Genomic DNA, 19,162 nt, shown 5'->3' with positions numbered 1-19,162 from the left:
TCCATTTGCTTACTTATCCAATGCTAATTATTATTAGGGCTTATTTGTTCTCAGTCTAAAATGTTAAGATGTTGATTAGTAACAAACGGTATGAGACTCGATGACTAGTAATTATGCAAAAGAAGGGACTGGATTTAAAGAGGCTGTTACCATACCGCTCAGTTTCAGAGGGATTTCACATGTAATCCTCCTAAATGACTTTCACTGATCACAAGCCCAGGGAAGAGGAGTCTTCAGATCTAATTGGTCATATAGTCTGAGGCAGGCTATGAATTGCTCTGTCTCTCTTACCAAAGGTGCAAGCAAAGGTCCCTGGAGCTAATACTGGATATCATTTTGGAGAAAATACGACAAAGTAAAGATAGTAAATCTGAGCTTGCACCATCCATTTAGGGGTCTGTGCGAATAGTGAAATCATAGGTCGAGAGCCAAACTGGAGGTAGGCATGGAGGCCACAGAATGGGACAATGGGAGGTGGTTCTAGTCAGTTACAGAGAGGGTGAGACATACTTGAAGAAGCTTTTATTCACTACAAGTATGGAGATAAGTCAGTCTCATTTATAAGTGGAAAAAGGCAAACATCTCCCCATGTGTTTTAACCCTAGCCATAGCACAGACTGAATATTTCTTTAAAAGCCTTTAATCAAAACATTTTTCTGTTTTTAACATGTGACATTTTAGAAATCCTCCCTCTCCAAATATTGAAAGCTATTATTTTTCATTATCAAACTGACTCGAACACTAGGAAGCTAATGAAAAGAGTCTTTCTTGCCAGAGTCTTAGGAGGAACATGCCTGTAAAACATATCTTTCACTGGTTGTGTCTGGGGAAGGGGCCAAAAATAGCAGTGTGCTCTTTGCTTCCCTATTGAACACACCCCACCTTTCAAGAAATTCGGGGTCTTCTTTGAAAACCAAAAGATCTGGATCCCATGAGACACTACAGGCCTTTTTTTTTTTTTTTTTTTTTTTTTTTTTAGGAAGGAGAGATTTATAATAAGCCAGGTTGAATTTATGGGGGGAAAAAAAAGGAGTTGATTCTTGGGCAACAGAAAGCAGACAACCCATCAGACTTAATGATGGAGTCTGCAGAAAATACTTTCTTTGATAGTGTTATAAAAGAGCTAGGAGAATACCCCCAGCATCTAATTAAACGCAAAATTCTAAGATTCCGTGTTTGAAAACAAGCTATCCTGGAAGAATACATCAATCTTGAAAGACACTGATCCATTCCTGTGGCATTTGGATACATTTAGACTGTACACCTTTACTACAGTGATATGGGGTGTTTGAATTTGGATTGCCAACTTGTAATTCGATGTGATTTGATCTCTCCTTCTCTATCTCAGAATATGCATTACAGCCGCTGTTGGTATGCTTTTAATCTTAAATTTACAAACAATGGGTTATCAGGTGTTCTGAGTTTGGGGAGGAAATATTTGAAGAGATTAGATTTTTTTTTTTAAGCGCTCTTATATCAGTCATCTTCAGAATGTACAGATTTTCTATTTTGGGCTTGTTATAAACTTTGCTTTTTTTAAAGAAGGCAAAAATGCTCTAGGTTATTCAACTTTTCTATTTTATTCTTGTGGGGGAAGGAAAGAGGAAGAAGCAGTGACGGCTTAAGGACAAGACGTGCTACCACACACAGACAGCTCCAGGAGTATCCATGTGATTTACACCAGTTAATATACAGATCATTTTAGGCACGTTTTGTGACTTCAGGCTGATAAGTAAACATTTACATTTAAGATATCCGCTTCTTCTTGAATACTGCTTTCCCTCGCTTCCTCTTTCATTCCACCTTAAAAACAGCTGCAAAGTCTAAAGGAAACCAGCCCACATTTTAGCCCCGCCTAGCAAGGGTTAGACTTGAACTTCTCTGTAGTCCCAGCTGAAAAAAGGATCCCGACTGAAAGCTAGAGGCAAAAAGGAGCCAGAAGAATTTCATGTAACTCTGGGAACAGTAAGCAATATATTTACTCTTGCCCCACTGCACTCCCTTCCCCCCCCCCCCACCCCCATCCTCCTGAGCTGTTTTAAGTTTGTATCTTACTTGGCAGGGAGAAGGGACGGAGGCACACCTGGGATTCTCTGCTTGACCAAGTCTGCGTCTCCTCTGCCTTTTGGGAACGAGACACAGGTCAGGGAGTCTAATGTCTTTCTAACAAATGCCAGCTTCCTTTCCGGGGTCTGACGGTGCAGGGGAGTGGGACGATCAGGGGTGTCCCTAACTTAGAGCCCCGAAAGAAAGCGAGCGTTGCCCGGTGAGCTGGTTCCCTTGAGAGCTCCACGTGATGCCACCCCGCGGTGACCCATCCCAGACTTGAGCAGCGTGCTGTTTGTCAGCCCTTGTGCCTTGTTAGCGGTGGAGTTTGTGGGTTCCGTGACGGTTTAATCTAAAAAAAAAAAAGAAAGAAAGAAAAATAGTGGTTAACGATGACTTAAGCAAAACATTCCTGGATGTTTCATACGCTGCGGTGCTGGGCGAAAAGAGAGACAATGTTGAAAAGAGACTTGTACACCCCCTGGTGTGCCGATTCGCCTTGCCCTCAGTTGTTTGACGCGCTGGGAGGACAGAGCTCCCGACTAGATGCTGAGAAAGACGTGAGCCAATAATAAAGTTAAGTTTTGAGTGGGAATGCTATTTTGGTCATTTCGTTTTAGAAAAAGAAGTTTAAAAGGGCATTTGGATTTGGAATAAGAGTGGCTTAACATATCTGAAGTTCCTACAACTTATAGTCAAGGTAGCGTTAAAAAGAATGATTTTTCATCTCAAAAGCTAGAACAAGACATGCTCTTCACAGTGGTTGATGACGTAAGCATTTATTCAGCTAAGGCAATTGAAGAGTATACTAGAAGCATCTTATTTGGATGGGTATCAATTCTCATTTACGATATTTGCATATATAACCTTTGAGTTCAAGGAGAGTTTGTATTGTGTTTCGTTTCTATTTGTTGCAGAAATTTGGAATTGTAACTCAAGAGATATTTTCAGGGAATAGTAGTGAAACAAACCCTGTTAAGGATTTTTAAATTTTACTCCAGAGGTCCCTAAACCTTGACAATCCAGTTTGATGTTGGCATAAGAAAAAAGTATTTGCTTCTGTCATTGAGCTGAGGAAGAGTTAAATTTTAAATTAAGCAACAATTGTGAAATGCACAGAGAAGTGTGTATTCTGCATTTGTCCAAAGCAGCTTTACAAACTTCCTGAAAGGACAGCACTTCTTATGCGACAAGAAACAAAGAAAACTTTTTAAATAATTTTCCTTTTCTAATTAACATAAATGCAAAATACCCCAGTAGTGACTTACAGTGTCAAAAAGATGCATACTTTGCAAGTATTTTGCATTTGCATTTAATTAGGAAAAGGAAAATTATTAAATAGATTTCCTAGGACTTGATAAAGTTCATTCCGTAGAGATAATTTGGCCTGTGTTTTTAACCCATCATTATCTTTCCTGGTGTTACTACTTAGAAAGCAAAATCATGAAACTAAATGATTTGCATATTAAAACGTGTTCCAGGAATAAAAAAGAGGAAGACAGAGTTAGCTGTGGTTCTTTTCCCTCTCATAAGCCTTTTATTTACCTTCAGTTTGTTTCCTTCCTCTTGCTTGCAGACTTCATAGCTTTAGATATTCTCAACTTTTTTTTTTAACTTGCAGACCCTTTTACAAATCTTATGAAAGCGATAGACCCCTTCCCTGAATAATACACCTATGCTGTCCAATACACGTATCTATCCACAAATTTGGATAGACCAGTAGGAAGATCACATACCCTCTGAAACAATTCATGTCACATGAACATGTAGTATTTTTTAGAACTTTGGAGTTTTCTGCTAATATCAAATAATTAGCAAATCATGTTGCTTTTAAGAACTGTTGCACGGTGAGTATTGCAGTGCCCATAGTGTCATTTATTTATTAGTATTCCGGAGCTCTAACCAATTTGGTGTAACGGAAAAAACTATCTGCCTGAGAGCCAAGTGACCTAGATTCTTGACTCAAGGCCTCTAATAACTAACTGCACAATATTAAGCTGCCTTTTTCTGTAACATCTGATATTTTTTATTGCTGAATGCAGTAAGTAAAACAAATAGGAGAATAAGATACAAGTTGTATTTTATTGGATCATGGGATGTCTGTATTTACTGCCTTCATTCCAAAATTCCTAATAATATTTCCCAATAGGATTGTTTTATAATACTCTTGCTTATTACAAAGATAATTCCTGGGGCGCCTGGGTGACTCAGTCAGTTAGGTGTCTGTCTTTGGCTCCGGTCATGATCCCAGGGTCCTGGGATGGAGCCCCACATCGGACTCCCTGCTTAGTGGGGAGCCTGCTTCTCCCTCTGCCTCTGCTGCTCTGCCTGCTCACGTGCGTTCTCTCTCTCTCTCTGTCAAATAAATAAAATCTTTAAAAAAAAAAAGATAATTCCTTCACTATTTAGATTTCCTTAGATATAGAAAATTGCAAAGGAAGAAAGGAAAAAAATGACCTATAATCCCCTCAAGGGATAATTCTTGTTATGTCATTCATTCATGTCAATCATCCATTTCAACAAATATTTATTGAGTAACTGTTATGCATCAGTACAGAGACAAAGAGACACAAATTCATGTATATACATCTGTTTATACTTATAGGCATTTTTCTATACATGCACCCACATGTGGATTTTACAAAACTATGGTATTTGTTAAAAGGTAAACTAAGGCCTATCAAAAATTTTAAGAGTTTATTTGAATAAAACTCGATTGGAATGGGACAGTGCCAAACAGAAGTAGATAGAAGTGCTTCCCTGGCAGGATCTCCAAGGGAAGATTTTTGTAAAGAAAGTGGAGTCAACCTAACGAAATTATTGATTGTCTTTAGTTTAAAGGCTAGTTGGCTGTTTGTGATTGGCTGTCCTTACATTTCAATTTTGTAGGTTCAGTTTTTAGACTGGTTTAGATTTTGGTTTGCCTATAGAGACCACTGAGACATTTGAGTCACCTTTTCGAACGGCCTCCTTGTTTCACTAGTTTCACACACCACTCTTTGCCATTTTGTAACACACTTACTCTCAGTCATGAAATTTTCTGTTAAAGCGTGATTTTTTTTTATAATTTTTTTTTAATTTTATTTTTTATAAACATATAATATATATTTTTCCCCCAGGGGTACAGGTCTGTGAATCGCCAGGTTTACACACTTCACAGCACTCACCATAGCACATACCCTCCCCAATGTCCATAACCCCACCCCCCCCTCCCAACCCCCCTCCCCCCAGCAACCCTCAGTTTGTTTTGTGAGATTAAGAGTCACTTATGGTTTATCTCCCTCCCAATCCCATCTTGTAAAGCGTGATTTTTTATACTCGTGTATAATTTTGTATTCATTCATCTCTGAAACAAATATTATTGAGTCCCCACTATGTGTCAGATGGTGTACAAGTAATGGCAGTCCATCCGTGAGCAAGAGTGGTTCTCACCATGATGTAATTTTTAGCCGGTGGAAATGTTACATTGGCTGATTATAAATTGTTGGATATTTAGGTGGATTAGTTTTCTATTATAAGTAATGTTTCAGCTAAGACCCTTTATATAAATGTATGTACTCATCTTTGTTCTTCCTTTGGATAGATTCTTAAAAGTGTATGCCCACGTTTTAAAAAAAGCTCCACTACTTACACGTTGTGAGATCATAAGCCAGTTGTTTTTCAAAACATTCTTTTCTCAACTGTAAAATAAGAGTAATAATAATAATAGAGTATTTGGAGGACTCTCAGAAATATTTAACAGCATGTCATGGAATTATTTTTGCCATTTTACCCTTGAGAGAAATTGTATCAGTTTATAAGCCATATAGGAGAGGAGAATTTCCCTGCTCTAACACTGTGTAATCACGCCAACAGAGCAAAACAACAACAGATCCAAAAACTCAGTCAGTTGTTGTATAAGACAGTATCTTGTTTAAATTTACACTTTGTTCAGAAATAAGGTTGGGCAGTTTTATAATGGCCACTGGTGTGTCTATGTTTATGAATTGCCTTTTTTGATGTGATTTTTAAATATTTTTCAGTTTTAATTTCTAATATGGTATATATCAATAGAAATAATTCACCTAATCCAAGTCCCCTAAGGTCCTCAATAATTTTGAAGTGTTTGCAGTCTTAATAGCAAAGGTTAAATGTTAAACTGGAGGTAGAAATTCTACTACTGCTTTTCTCAATTTTCGAAGATTGTTCTTATTTTGCCTGGAACCTGTTCCTTGAAGCTGGGTGAGATGCATAGATAAATTAAAGCAAGTCATTTTTGTTCTCATAGACTGTCATAGTCTGCAAAATCAGAGAAATTGAAGAGGGTTCAGAGAAGAGGCCAAAACCCTTGTAGAAGCTCCGGAGACATCCAGACCCTTGACATGTAGAGAAGACGAAGATAGGACTAAGGGTTACGTGATTCCTTATAAAGCTTTTGTAAGAAAGATACTGCCTAGTCTTGTCAAGAACTGAAATGAATTTAATTATCAGCATCTCTTCATCTCCTACTCCTGGACGATTAGGGCATTGACAGTTGAGGGAACCCAGAGGTTGGTTGGTTCTGGAATCCTTTCCAAAGAAGACAGAAAATACAGCAAATCCTTTTCTGATCATTTGATAGTTCACCCTTACAGTGTTCTTTGAAAATACAGTTTATCTCCCCTTTGTACAAATGCAAAATAAGCTGAAATAATTCAGGGCTCACCCTAAGCAGATTTGGAAGGCTACACTACCAGTCTAATTACTTATTTAATGAATTTAAATGACTTGAGAGAAACTCAGCAAGCTGGTATGTGATCCTTATCCGCGTTTGACAGCCACTGGGATAGAGAGGGGAGGCTGCTCCCAGTTTTCTTGTTTACTGTCTTCTCACCATCAGCTGGAGTGAAGACCTGATCCCGTCCTTAATCTTCTTCCCCATTTTCTTGACTTCTGGAGTGTGCAGGGAAATTCAGGTGTTTTAGGTAACAGGAGGTTCTGAATTAGAAAACAAATATCCATCATCTGGGTAATTTCATGATCTTACAATACATAAAACTCATGTATATACATTACTTAGCTTATCTTGCTTAGGTTTTGATTTTACTATTTACCTTACAATTTGTTTATTGATTACTCAGTCAGAAAACATATCAGCAGGCCAACAAAAACTACCTTTCTTTCTTTCCTTCTCTCTTTCTTGCTTTCTTTCTTTTTTTAGGATTTTATTTATTTATTTATTTGAGAGAGAGAGCAGGAGCAAGGGAAGGGACAGAGGGAGAAGCAGGCTTCCCACTGAGGATGGAGCCCGATTCAGGGCTCCATCTCAGCACTCTGGGATCGTGACCCGAGTCTAAGACAGATGCCTAAACAACTGAGCCACCCAGGTGCTGTCCCCAAAATGCCTTTCATTTTCATAGTGTTTTGTGGGTTATAAAGAGGTTGCTTAAGAACTTCATTCCCACAATAACCATGTATGTTAGCGGAGCAGGTATTTACATTCTACAGATGTGAAGAGAAAGATACCGAAAAGTGAAATGGTTTAATGCCCAAGTCTTACATTTCCGTTTTCATGCATTTTGTATGCTTCAAGTGATTAATTGATTGAGTTATATTTTCAATGTTGGTGCATGCTATTAAGGCTGTCCGCTTATTCTAATTTTTATTAACATCAGAAAAATCATAGGGGAAGAACCAGAAAATACACAACCCAATTCCATATTAACTCAATTGTTCTGCTCTTATAACTGGGCTACTGATTAACATAATAGAGGAAGTTGCACAACCATTTAAAAAACAATTGGAAAAGTAGTGTGACTTAGAATTGCTTGTCGTGGAACTATGTGGCATTTTATATGGATATATGTCACTTTAAGAAAATAAAGAATATGAAGTTTTAGCCAAAAATATAAAATAGACAACATTATGAGTTATGTAAATACTAATTTTACCAAAGGTTTTTTACTTTGATTTGGTAGTAGAACGTTCTCTTAGAATATTCTAATATGACCCACAGAGCCTATTGCTCTTCCCATTCTTATTAATCCTGGAAGTTGGCCTAAAGTGTTTGTCTGAAAGTGGTTACTCTCACCGTGGGTTTAAATAAATCATTATTATTTTACCTTTCCAAACAATCCGAGAGCTTATGGTAAACCAGGTACTTTTCGAAGTTGAAAGCCAACTTTACTTACAAAATGGCTTATTGTGCATATGCTTAACTTCATAGTAACTAACACAGAGCGGGGCAGGTTTGACTGCGGGATGCAGCTGGGCTGCTGGAAACTCGAGTCAGCAAGGAGCTGCATTTCGGTCAGTGAACTGACACGCTTCCCATTGGCTCCACACTTGAGTGGCCACAGCTTTACCAAGGTGGGTGAGCTGGTGGAGTGTAGCACTGAGACAGTAAGCTGGGATGTGAGACCCCTTATGGAAGGAGGTATTCTTGCTGACTTCTGAGTGGGTCATTATAGAAGAGGTTATGTCTGTCTGGGATAGGCTGGAGGCAGACAGACTCATAGTATCTTTAGTTTCCTTCGGTTTCGCATTTTTAATGTATTGAAACAAAAGAGTAATCCATTTTTGTAGACTTTTTACATGTATTTGGTTCAAGTATTGGGAAAAGTAATTTAAAGCAATTCTTAAAGAATTTATAGAAAAGCAATTTGGGGAAAAGTGCCAAAAGGTACATATAGTTACGAGGACCTGCTGTGTAGACACCTACATCTGTAATGAACATTTCTTAATATCCATCAGTCCCTTGGTATATATACCACAAACCCCGAACAGGTATTGAATTCCTTTCCATTCAACTGTCATGAAGAAAAGGCAGATGAATTTAAAATTGATCGAGGTCGCTTAGAGCTTAATGAGATAACACTAGAGTATTTCTGTAGTTCATGACACAGTCTTCTAAATCCCTACTTTCAGTATATAACGGGAATTCATGTTCAGGTCATGGCTTCAAAGTATTGTTAGATCCTTGATCCTTAGAAGAAGATGCTAATAACATTTTAGGAAGATTCCACGTAGCAAAAATTCTAATTTAAGAGGTTTCTGGGTTAGTTAAAATTTAATTGCACTCTCTTCCATCCAAGTACTGACTAGGCCCGACCCTGCTTAGCTTCCGAGAGAGATGAGATCGGGCGTGTTCAGGGTGGTATGGCCGTAGACAAATTGCACTCTCTTAAGATGATTGCTTATAATCTACTACTTGGTAGTTTTGGGGGTTTTTTTTAAGATTTTTATTTATTTATTTAAAGAATGAGTGTGTGTAAGAGCAGGGGGAGGGGCAGAGAGCAAGCCCAAGCCCATTCTGTTCAGAGCCAGGTGCAGGGCTCACTCCCCTGACCCTGAGATCATGATCTAAACCAAAATCAAGAGACAAAGTCGGAAGCTTTATTGGCTGAGCCACTCAGTGCCCCTACTTGTTACTTCTTTTTTTTTTTTTTTGAGGTGGTGACCACTAAGAATTTATATTTAAAATACATAAAAGTTCACAGTAGTTATATGGGATTTTTTTTCCTTCTTATCCTCATCACTAACGATGCTTCTGCTGTCAGTGAAAAGCAAGAAAATAACCCATTTTGTAAGATTCATTCAGTGTTTGGAAAAATTCTTACTGTTTACTATGTTTTAGATTGACAGATTGGTTTGGTTGAGTAATACCTTGTGAACTATCGTTAGAGTGAAAAGAACACTCATAAATTACAGTTTTCTATGAGGAAAAAATAATTTCCAGTTTTTTATTAATATAGGACATAGCATGCCTAGCAAAATAGTGGAAAAAATGTATCCTTTTAATACACAGAAAAAGAACAGGTATTATAGGAAGCAGTTTAGAAAATCTGTGCTCTTTCACTTAAGAATTTTACCTGTTGGGTTAAAAAAAAAAATCCAGACGCTAATATCAACCAGGAATTGTTGATCACTGGGCTAAGTGCATGTTTATTCCATCACCAATTCAGGAAGTTTTCATTCATACTGACGACTGGCTAGGCACTGTGCAACCTTTGGGGGCATACTTGGGTGAATAAAGCAGTGACGGTTCATTCCCCCGTGGAGGAGAGAGGCAATAATGAAGCAAACAGTAAACAGATAATAAAGGAAGCAAACTGGTTTCAACAATTGGGAATAACCGGGGCGCCTGGGTGGCTCAGTGGGTTGAGCCTCTGCCTTCGGCTCAGGTCATGATCTCAGGGTCCTGGGATCGAGCCCAGCATTGGGCTCTCTGCTCAGCGGGGAGCCTGCTTCCTCCTCTCTTCTCTGTGTGCCTCTCTGCCCACTTGTGATCTCTCTCTCTCTCTCTCAAATAAATAAATAAAATCCTTTAAAAAAAAAAAAAAACAATTGGGAATAACCTGGGGAGTGGAAGGATGGAAAGGGTTAGCTAAGATGAACCAGGAGCGGCTCTGGGAGGGATGAGAAGCTGTGCGTGGGAGGTGAGTGGTGTGAGCGGGGTGTGGCTCAAACTGGGGGCTCCACGCAGAGCATTTGTATCTGAGCCTATGAGAAAGCAACCAAGGGAGCTGGGTGGTTTAAGACCAGGGGTTAGGGTGATGCCATGGATGCAGAAGAAGGAAAGTGGTTCCAGGCAAATAGGAGAGAGAGGAGTGACTTCATTTGAAAACTTGGAGGTCATCAGTGATCTTGATTAAGAGCAGTTTCAGCGGAGGGCAGGGGACAGGGTGTGAAGGAAGTGGAAGGGAGGTGGCAGGTAGATGGGAGGCGAGGATCTGGAGACATGAGTACTGTGTGAGCAACAGACCCTCTAGAGAGATCTGTCGACTGGGCAGAAACATGGAGGCAGGAGGGAGAGGAATATGGAGCAGGGGGACTCTGACAGGCTTGCCAGGCAGGTCATCTAGGAGAAAGTTTTGTGCAGAAAAGAAAGTCATGATTATCATGTACTTGCAGCAGAGAGAAGGATTTTGTGTCCAGAGAGCCACAGGTGGGGTCAGGTCTGTAACAGGTGGAGAAATTCTGCCTCCGGTGTGACAGGAGGGGAACCCAAAATTACAGGGAGTTTGCTGATTTGGTGGTGGGAAGATAAGAAACTTCCCTCTGGGGCTGTTTTCTTAGTGAAGGGAGATGAGGTCACCCGCCCATAGAGGAGGAGGGCGATGGTGAGAGATGAGCTCGAGAAGAAAGCCATTTTCTAGAACAGGAATGCAAGTTCAGAGAGAAACTGAGAAAGATGCTGTGTCCCGTCCAGGGCCTCTCTGAGTGTTGAGAACGTGAACCAAAAATAAAACCCGTCTGCCAGGTTATGTGGTGGTTCTCCAGCTAAACACTAGGAGCAAACTCAGAGGAGCTACAATGGCTGAGTTGTTCCAGGGTGGGGGTTTTGAAAGCAAGCGAGCAAAGGAGCAAGCAAATCTGGAAATGCTCAAGAGGAACAACCAATACCCAGTACCCAGAAACACAAAACAGAAGCAAAGCACCTAAAACAAAAGTGCATGGAAATTCAGGAGCTTATAGAATGCAGATCCTTTTATCTAAGGTACTTATTAACGAACAGGGAGTGGTTACAAGTTGGCCTGAGTGCCCGAGTGCAGTAGGGAAGGGATTGAGTCTTTCTTTTACTCCTGTTGAATTCTTACTGTACCAGTTGCTGGAACCTGCCCCAGGAGGCTTCACCATCACGCTGGGTTTGTTTTTCTTCTTGTCCTGGTTGCTAGAATTGTTGTCACCATTTTAAATTTGGATTAATAGTTAGTGTGCCTGCATTTGTGGGGTGCCTAGCTAAGTCCTGTGTCTGTGGTATGTCACCACCCCCCCCTGCTTTCCTTGGCATTTGCTTACTTCTCCAGGCTCCTGGGAGCCGTCAGTCCTCCCTCAAGATAATGCTTGATAGAATTTGAACCATTACAGCTCTGTAGTATAAAGATGGTGAAAACATATAATAGTAATTGACCATCAGAAAGGTTTTTCTTTCACAGCCTTGGTATCGGGTTGTTCTTCCTTCAACCAGACATAAACCTTTCATTTTGCAACTAAAAGTCATTTCTTTCTCTTTTTTCAATCCTTAGAGCTTTGGAGAACAGCTGGTTCCTGTAATCAAAATTTTTTTTTCAGGAATGAAAATAATATTGAAATATTGACTCGTGCATTTCTTCAAATTTAAAAGTAAATCTTGTGTTTTTTATTCATTATTTCTCATAAATCCTCTTTTTAAAAAACAAATTTATTTATTTGAGAGGGAGAGAGCATGGGAGAGAGCACAAGTAAGGGAGAAGAGGGGCAGAGGGAGTGGGAGAAGCAGACTTCCTGCTGAGCAGGGAGCCCCAATGTGGGACTCCTGGGATCATGACCTGAGCAGAAGGCAGGTGCTTAAATGACGGAGCCACTGAGGCCCCTTGTAAATCCTCTTACCATTAGGGCCACAGGCACTAGTGAATGAAAGCAGTGGAGTCTGTGGGGGTCAAGCTGAGCAGTACCGTAAGGAGGGGAAGCTCCTAGTGGCGGAATGTTTGCTCCTGACTCCAGCTTTTCCCAGATGCAATGCCGGGCGCTCAGAGTTCCTCTCTGTCCTCCTTTCCTCCTACCTCAGTGAGACATGCCAGGAATTGGAAAGTCATTCTGTACTTTATTCCTGGTTCTACCCATATCTGTGAGGCTGTGCCTTAAATATAGTTATCTCACTTCTTCCTGTCCAAAATGAAGGGACACCTACAAACTGAAGGGGACAGTCTAGTGCTGTTTTTGTTAACGTCATATTTTTACAGACCCACTGGGACATCTTATGTCACCAGCAGAAGAGCAACAGAGGCATTCTTGTAGATTTTATTAATGTCCTCGGTACTGTTCTCCTGCTTGTTGATCAAAGGTTGAAAAAATGTAAATTTCATGTTTTGAAGCCAATGACCGTGTTTCTAATTTAGTCCAACCTGTGTTTATTACATGTAACATCTAAAAATTCATGTTGGAATTAACATGTTCATTGTGGTGCTAGCAGAGGTAGACAGTAGAAAAAAGATCTTAGTTTTGAATCATTTTACCCTTTATGGTGCTGTTAACTCTTATGTCCTCAAAAATTTTACATTGAACTTTAAAAACCAAATAGGTGCACTCCACAGAGGCAGAAGGAGAAAAGTGTGCCTCCGGGCTCTAAAGCATGTATAAATACCGTCCGTATAAGGCTCTACTGGACTGCCAGGACTTTGTGTATTTCAGTATGATTGGTTTTCTTCATAATCCAATGTTTTTATTTCACGAATTTCATAATGTCATACTGTATCAAGGGGTCCCTTGGCTTTCCCAGGGCATAGAAAAGATTAAGAACTTCTGAGAATATTCTTTTCAAATGCACATTTACACAGCTCTTAATCCTACAAAAGACAGGGTTTCCCATTCATTTCCAAAGTGAGCTGCCATTCACAGTTTCTGGAAGCACCTTTCTAAAGTTTCTTACAACCTGAGAAAAGAACCGTGAATTTGAACTCCTGTTGCAAGTAACACAATTCAGGGCATGCGGAATCCTCATCTCCAGGTTAGTGGTTTTAACTTCCCGGTAATGCCTGGGATGGGTGGGTGTACAGCCGCCACAGTCTTGCTGTATTTATTTGCCATCTCTCTCCACTCTAAAATCATAGTCAACATCCCTATTTTCACTGCAAGGTCAACCTCACTAGTTTCCTGAAATGGTTATCGTATTAGCTGAAAAGTAAAACAAACCCAAAATGTTGATAATTTCATTCAGTAATAAAATAGTTCTCATGAAGTATTTAAGTCAGTATGACGGCATTCCTGGGGGTTTCCCCGGGACGGCTTCCTTTAGACGAAAAGATACGGCTTTCCCTCCTGTGGCAATCTTGAGTGTGTCATGGAAAAAAAAAGGCAATTAAGGAGGAAGTGGACCCCTCAACAAAACACAGATACTCCCTAGGGGAGCATTTTTGTAAGCTGTCTGGTCTGGAGAAAGAAAGCTGTAGAAGTAAATATGCTTCTCAAAACATTATCTTTTTTTTTTTCCCTAGCATTTTGTGTCACACTGTTAGATATATTTAAAAAACTGGTAAGTGTGCCTGGGTGGCTCAGTCTGTTAAGTGTCTGCCTTCAGCTCAGGTCATGATCCCAGGAGCCTGCATGGGGCTCCCTGCTCAGCGGGGAGGTTGCTTCTCCCTTTCCCTCTACCCCTCCCCCCTGCTCATGCTCTCTCTGACTCTCCTCTCTCAAATAAGTAAATAAAATCTTTAAAAAATAAAATAAAATAAAAAACAGTAACACCAAGTGCAAAATTGTTACCCATTTCTCTTAAGGAAAAGATAGAACATTATTCTCCATTTTCAGAAAATGAGCATAATGTACTTAACACTTGTCAGTGTGGTATTACTTCATAAATGCCTGTGTGGGAAGAGGAATTTTTAAAACAGTGCATCTAGTATTTGCAGGTAATCATCTTATAACTATAATTCAAACCTATAAAAGTGTAGAAGATGAAAATGACTCTTTTAAAGTTTTATTTGACCAAATATAAATTCAGTTTTTCATTTCTCTCTAATTTCTATCTTGAGTCTACTCTGCATCACCAAATAGTAACTTCAAATTTTGGTCAAGCTAAAATGTATATATATGTGTGTCCTTTTGATTTTGACTGTATTTCCTTTTTAGCCTGAGTGTGAGGGGCAGGGGAGAGGAAGAAGTGTGGTAGGGTTAGAGAAGGAGGACCTGGTTGACAGTGAAGGGCTGTGTTTAGCTCTTTCTCCTACTGGGTGAACTTGACTTGTATAGGAGAGGAAAAATTTCTTTCTACCCTTCAAAGTTCTTCCAGCTGGTCTAAGAATTAAATTGACATGAGGCAGATTCACAGGAGAAGAAAATCCCAAAGTTTAACTACGTGTGCATAGACGCAGTACCTAAAGAAAGGGAGACCAAGACAGGGAGTTTTTATACTTTTTAGACAGACAGTAAGTCTGTGAGGAGCTGACAGGACAAGGAAGCTTCTGTTGAGGTACATCAGTTAGTAAAGAATCCTAAACTAATTTGGTACTAAATTCATAGAAGTAACAAGGATTGTTCATACAGCCTTTTCAGCTTTGAATTCCCCATCTTTGGTGATAAGGATGTCTCCTACCTTCTGGTACAGGGAGCATACATTTCACCTGGGAGATTTATTTCCCGCTTTCTGGAGAGAAAGGTGGGGATGGGAGGGTGGGATGTGGGGGTCAGAGTGTTCTTTGTGCATTGGCTCTTCCTTACATAACTTTTATTTAAAATAATCAACATGCCAATTCTGCCAACATGCCAACATTTTTAGGCAGTCCGCTCTTGGCCGCTATACTAGGTTTGTGTACATCTTTGGGTCTCAGCTTATATATTTGTACAAGGAAGTTCTGCCTGTGGGTGGTTGGGACTATTCCTTCCAATTTTGTGAACTTAAAATATGGTGAGAATGGTGGCTTGGTTTTGGCCACCAAGAGGTAAAATGATGGAAAATAAGAGCAAACCAGATGGTCAAGGAAAGAAAAAATCGAAAACTGGCTCAGGCATGAGGAGACATTCTTGCTTTGTTTGTAATGCAGTGTGTGAAACTGGGCCAGCCAGTTTTCTAGCCCTTAAAATAGGTTCACCTGGATTAGTACCTCCCAGTTGTGAAGAGGTAGAACAAACTGTTAGGTATTGTGTTTCATTTATAGAGTGTGTGTGTGTGTGTGTGTGTGTGTGTGTGTGTGTGTGTGTCTGCATCCGCATGCGCACTTTTTTAAAATAACCGGATGAGGGAGGCTGGCGCGTCTAAAAGATGCTGTGGTCTTTCCTCTTTATCACGTCCACAACTCTTTTTAGGTGTATTTCCTGTCCCCTCCGAACTCTCTAGCTGGTTGTGTCCCTTCCTCTCCAAGCACCACATTTTTCTATTAACAGTTGTAGGCTGCTTTATTTAACCGCTGTGTTGATGTTATTGGTGTGTTTTATTTATTTTTAAGATTTCATTTATTTATAAATAAATATACATATTTATTTATAAATATGTATATTTAAATAATATAAATTTTTATATATTATAAAAATATATACGTGTGGGTGGCTTAACCAACTGAGCCACCCACACACCCCAATATTATTGGTGTTTTAAATGGAATTGTGCTTCCCCTCCATTGATATGTTGAAGCTCTACCCTCCATATCTCGGAATACGTCTGCATTCAGAAATAGGGCCATTAAAGAGGCAGGAAAGCCAAAATGATGCCCTTAGGTTGGCTCTTAATTCAGTCTGACTGGGTTCTTTTTTTTTTTTTTTTTTAAGATTTTATTTATTTATTTGTCAGAGAGAGAGAGGGAGGGAGCACAGGCAGACAGAGAGGCAGGCAGAGGCAGAGGGAGAAGCAGGCTCCCTGCCGAGCAAGGAGCCCGATGTGGGACTCGATCCCAGGCTGCTGGGATCATGACCTGAGCCAAAAGCAGCCACTTAACAGAGCCACCCAGCCGTCCCTCGACTGGGTTCTCTTTAAGAAGAATTTTGGACGCACATGGAGACATCAGCGACCTGTGGGCCCAGAGGAAAGACTGTGTGAGGTCACAGGGCGAAGATGGCCATCTGTAAGCCAATGAGAGAGGCCTCAGAAAAAAGCAGACCTGCCAACACATCCATCTTAGACTTCCAGCGTCTAGAACTGAGAAAATAAGTTCCTGTTTGTCTAGGCCCCCTACTGTATGGCATCTCATTACCGGAGCCCTAGCAAACTAATACAGGGCATCCCTTCCATCGTGCTGTCTCCCTGCTCAGATTCTGTCATAGGCTGTTGCTATTGTATAATGTCTCCAAAGCTCTACTGTCCTTCAGGGTCTTTCATGGAGTGGCAGAATGGCAGAGAAAGAATTTGATAGGAGGCACAGTGTCAGGCTTCTAGGGCCAGCTCAGCCCCTGTGACTCCAGATGACCTGGGAAAGTTTCTTAGTCTTCCCCGTAGACCCGTGTTCTCTTGTAGAGCATTGTAAGGGAGACTGTCCGCCTCCATTTAAGTTGTCAATTAGGGGGGCGCCTGGGTGGCTCAGTAGGTTAAAGCTCTGCCTTTGGCTCAGGTCATGGTCTCAGGGTCCTGGGATGGAGCCCCGCATCAGGCTCTCTGCTCAGCGGGGAGCCTCCTTCCCTCTGTCTTTCTGCCTGCCTCTCTGCCTACTTGTGATCTCTGTCTGTCAAATAAATAAATAAAACTTAAAAAAAATAAGTTGTCAATTAGGCAAATCACTTAAGCTTTCTAAAGATTACTTTTTTTTTTTAAATTTCTTAAGTGGTGATAATGATCCCTCTCTTGTTACAAAGATGAAAGGAGGTAGTGTATATAAATCACTCAGCATGGTACCTGGCCCCTAGGAAGTATTTACTGAGTGTGAACTTTTAAAAATTAAGTAAGCAAATTAGCAGTTGCTAAGACATCTTCCAGTTTGTCATTCTAGGATCTATAAATAAGCTTTGCTTCCCCTTATTTCTCAATACAAGACCTCATCTGTGGTTTCCTCCCCCCATCCCCCCATACACCATACAAATTCCCAAGTTTGTTCATTCATCATTTCAGTTCATAGTAACTGAGTGATCATCTGGGTTAGACAGGAATACAGGGAGAAGGCGCTGGAACTTACCATGTTGCACACAGTGAGGGCCGGCACATGCTGCGTTTGATGGAAATGTAATGTACAACAGTGTGGTGAGAGAGATCAAGAAGAAATACAGGGGTCCTAACCTGGTAGATAAAGAGATGGTTTGCTTCAGAGACTAAGTTTACGGCAGAACCTGGAAGACAGGCCAAGACCATCCCATAGAGAAGGTGAGGGCAGGGGGCAGCAGCTGGGGAGCCTGAGGTGGACAGAGCATTTCCAACGCGGGTACGGCTCTCTGTTCACGTCGTTTTCCTAGAGGAACTGTTTCTGTTTCCCCCTTCTGTACATTGAAGTTTGATCATGAGTTCAAGTATCAGCTTAGCCAGTACCTTTCCTCTCAAGCCTTTTTTCCTCTTTGAAATCACCGACTCTTTTCTTTCTCTGAAACTCTAGCTGATATTCTCCCTATATACTTGTGTATGTACATAATGAACTTCCAATAATAGAAATCTGAGAGAGAAAAAAGCAGTGTCAGAGACCTAGGAACAAAAACAGCAGAAAAAGTCAATTCAACAGGAATAGCATGGACATTAGCCACAGAGACTGGGTGTCTCTCTGTGGGATGTAGAGGCAAGTTCCATACCATTGGGTTCCTGGCTTGAGAAACAGATGTAACTCATTATTCTGCATCTTTGTATCTGGTGGCACGCTTTTAGATTTCCTTGGGAATAGGGAAGTTCTCTTAACAGGTTTTCCATACTGAACTGAGAATATGGCTTGAGAGACATTTCTAATATAAAACATCTCATTTACCTATCTTAATTCCTGTTGTTTATTTCTCTGTGCCTGTTAATGAAGTAAACTCTTGCTTGGCCCAAGATTTTAAAAAATTCTAGCAAAATAATGCAAGAATTTAAAATTTTAGTCATGCCATTGTGACTGTATATCTATACAAGGATGAAGATGGTGGGAACGATAGTGCACTGCTCTTTTTGCCTTTGGAACCTCTTTCTGTCTTCTGCTTTGAGTTTGGAAGCAGAAAAGCAAGTGGCCAGTGGTTTTTTTTTTTTTTTTTTTTTTTTTTTTTAACAGATCAGAAACAGGAGTATTTCTTAATCTTTATTAGAACTCATTTTTGAGGAACACCTGGATGGCTCAGTTGGGTAAGTGGCTGCCTTCAGTTTGGGTCATGATCCCAGAGTCCTAGGATCTGGCCCCCCGTCAGGCTCCCTATTCAGTAGGGAGTCAGTTTCTCCCTCTCCCCCTGCCTGCTTTTCTTCTGCTTGTGCTCTCTCTCTCTCTCCCTGTGATATAAATAAAATCTTTAAAAATTAAAAAAAAATACAATTGAAAAATAAAACTCATTATTGAGTATGAAAAAGTACATGAGATGTACTTAACAAATTTGCCTACTTGAATTTCTAAGAAATTTCCAAAGAGCCAAATAAATCTCAGGAAATTGAAGGAATTTGGGGGAAAAGCAGTGGTTTCATAAGCAACAACAATAATAACAAAATGATAATTTTGTGCAGTTATGACCCATTGGGTTCTGTGCTGAATGACTGACACACGGTCTCTCAGTTCATCATCCGACTGCCTCTGTGAGGTGTGGGGGACATTTCCCC

The 19,162-nt window shown here is 40.3% G+C and overlaps 1 protein-coding gene across 1 annotated transcript in view; it reads left to right on the top strand.

The window, feature by feature from the left end:
• The first annotated feature begins 1,853 nt into the window (after positions 1–1,853).
• Positions 1,854–19,162, top strand: part of PLA2G4A (phospholipase A2 group IVA) — a 159,598-nt gene continuing 142,289 nt past the window's right edge. Inside the window, exons 1-2 of the mRNA XM_032862608.1 lie at positions 1,854–1,965; positions 2,063–2,142. The gene's annotated coding sequence lies outside the window, so the exon portion shown is untranslated. The remainder of the gene's footprint in view (positions 1,966–2,062; positions 2,143–19,162) is intronic.

This window comes from Lontra canadensis, unplaced genomic scaffold (assembly GCF_010015895.1).
Source record: "Lontra canadensis isolate GAN:19392208 unplaced genomic scaffold, GSC_riverotter_1.0 scaffold24, whole genome shotgun sequence".
Taxonomy (NCBI): domain Eukaryota; kingdom Metazoa; phylum Chordata; class Mammalia; order Carnivora; family Mustelidae; genus Lontra; species Lontra canadensis.
This window is presented reverse-complemented; position numbering and strand designations above follow the sequence as displayed.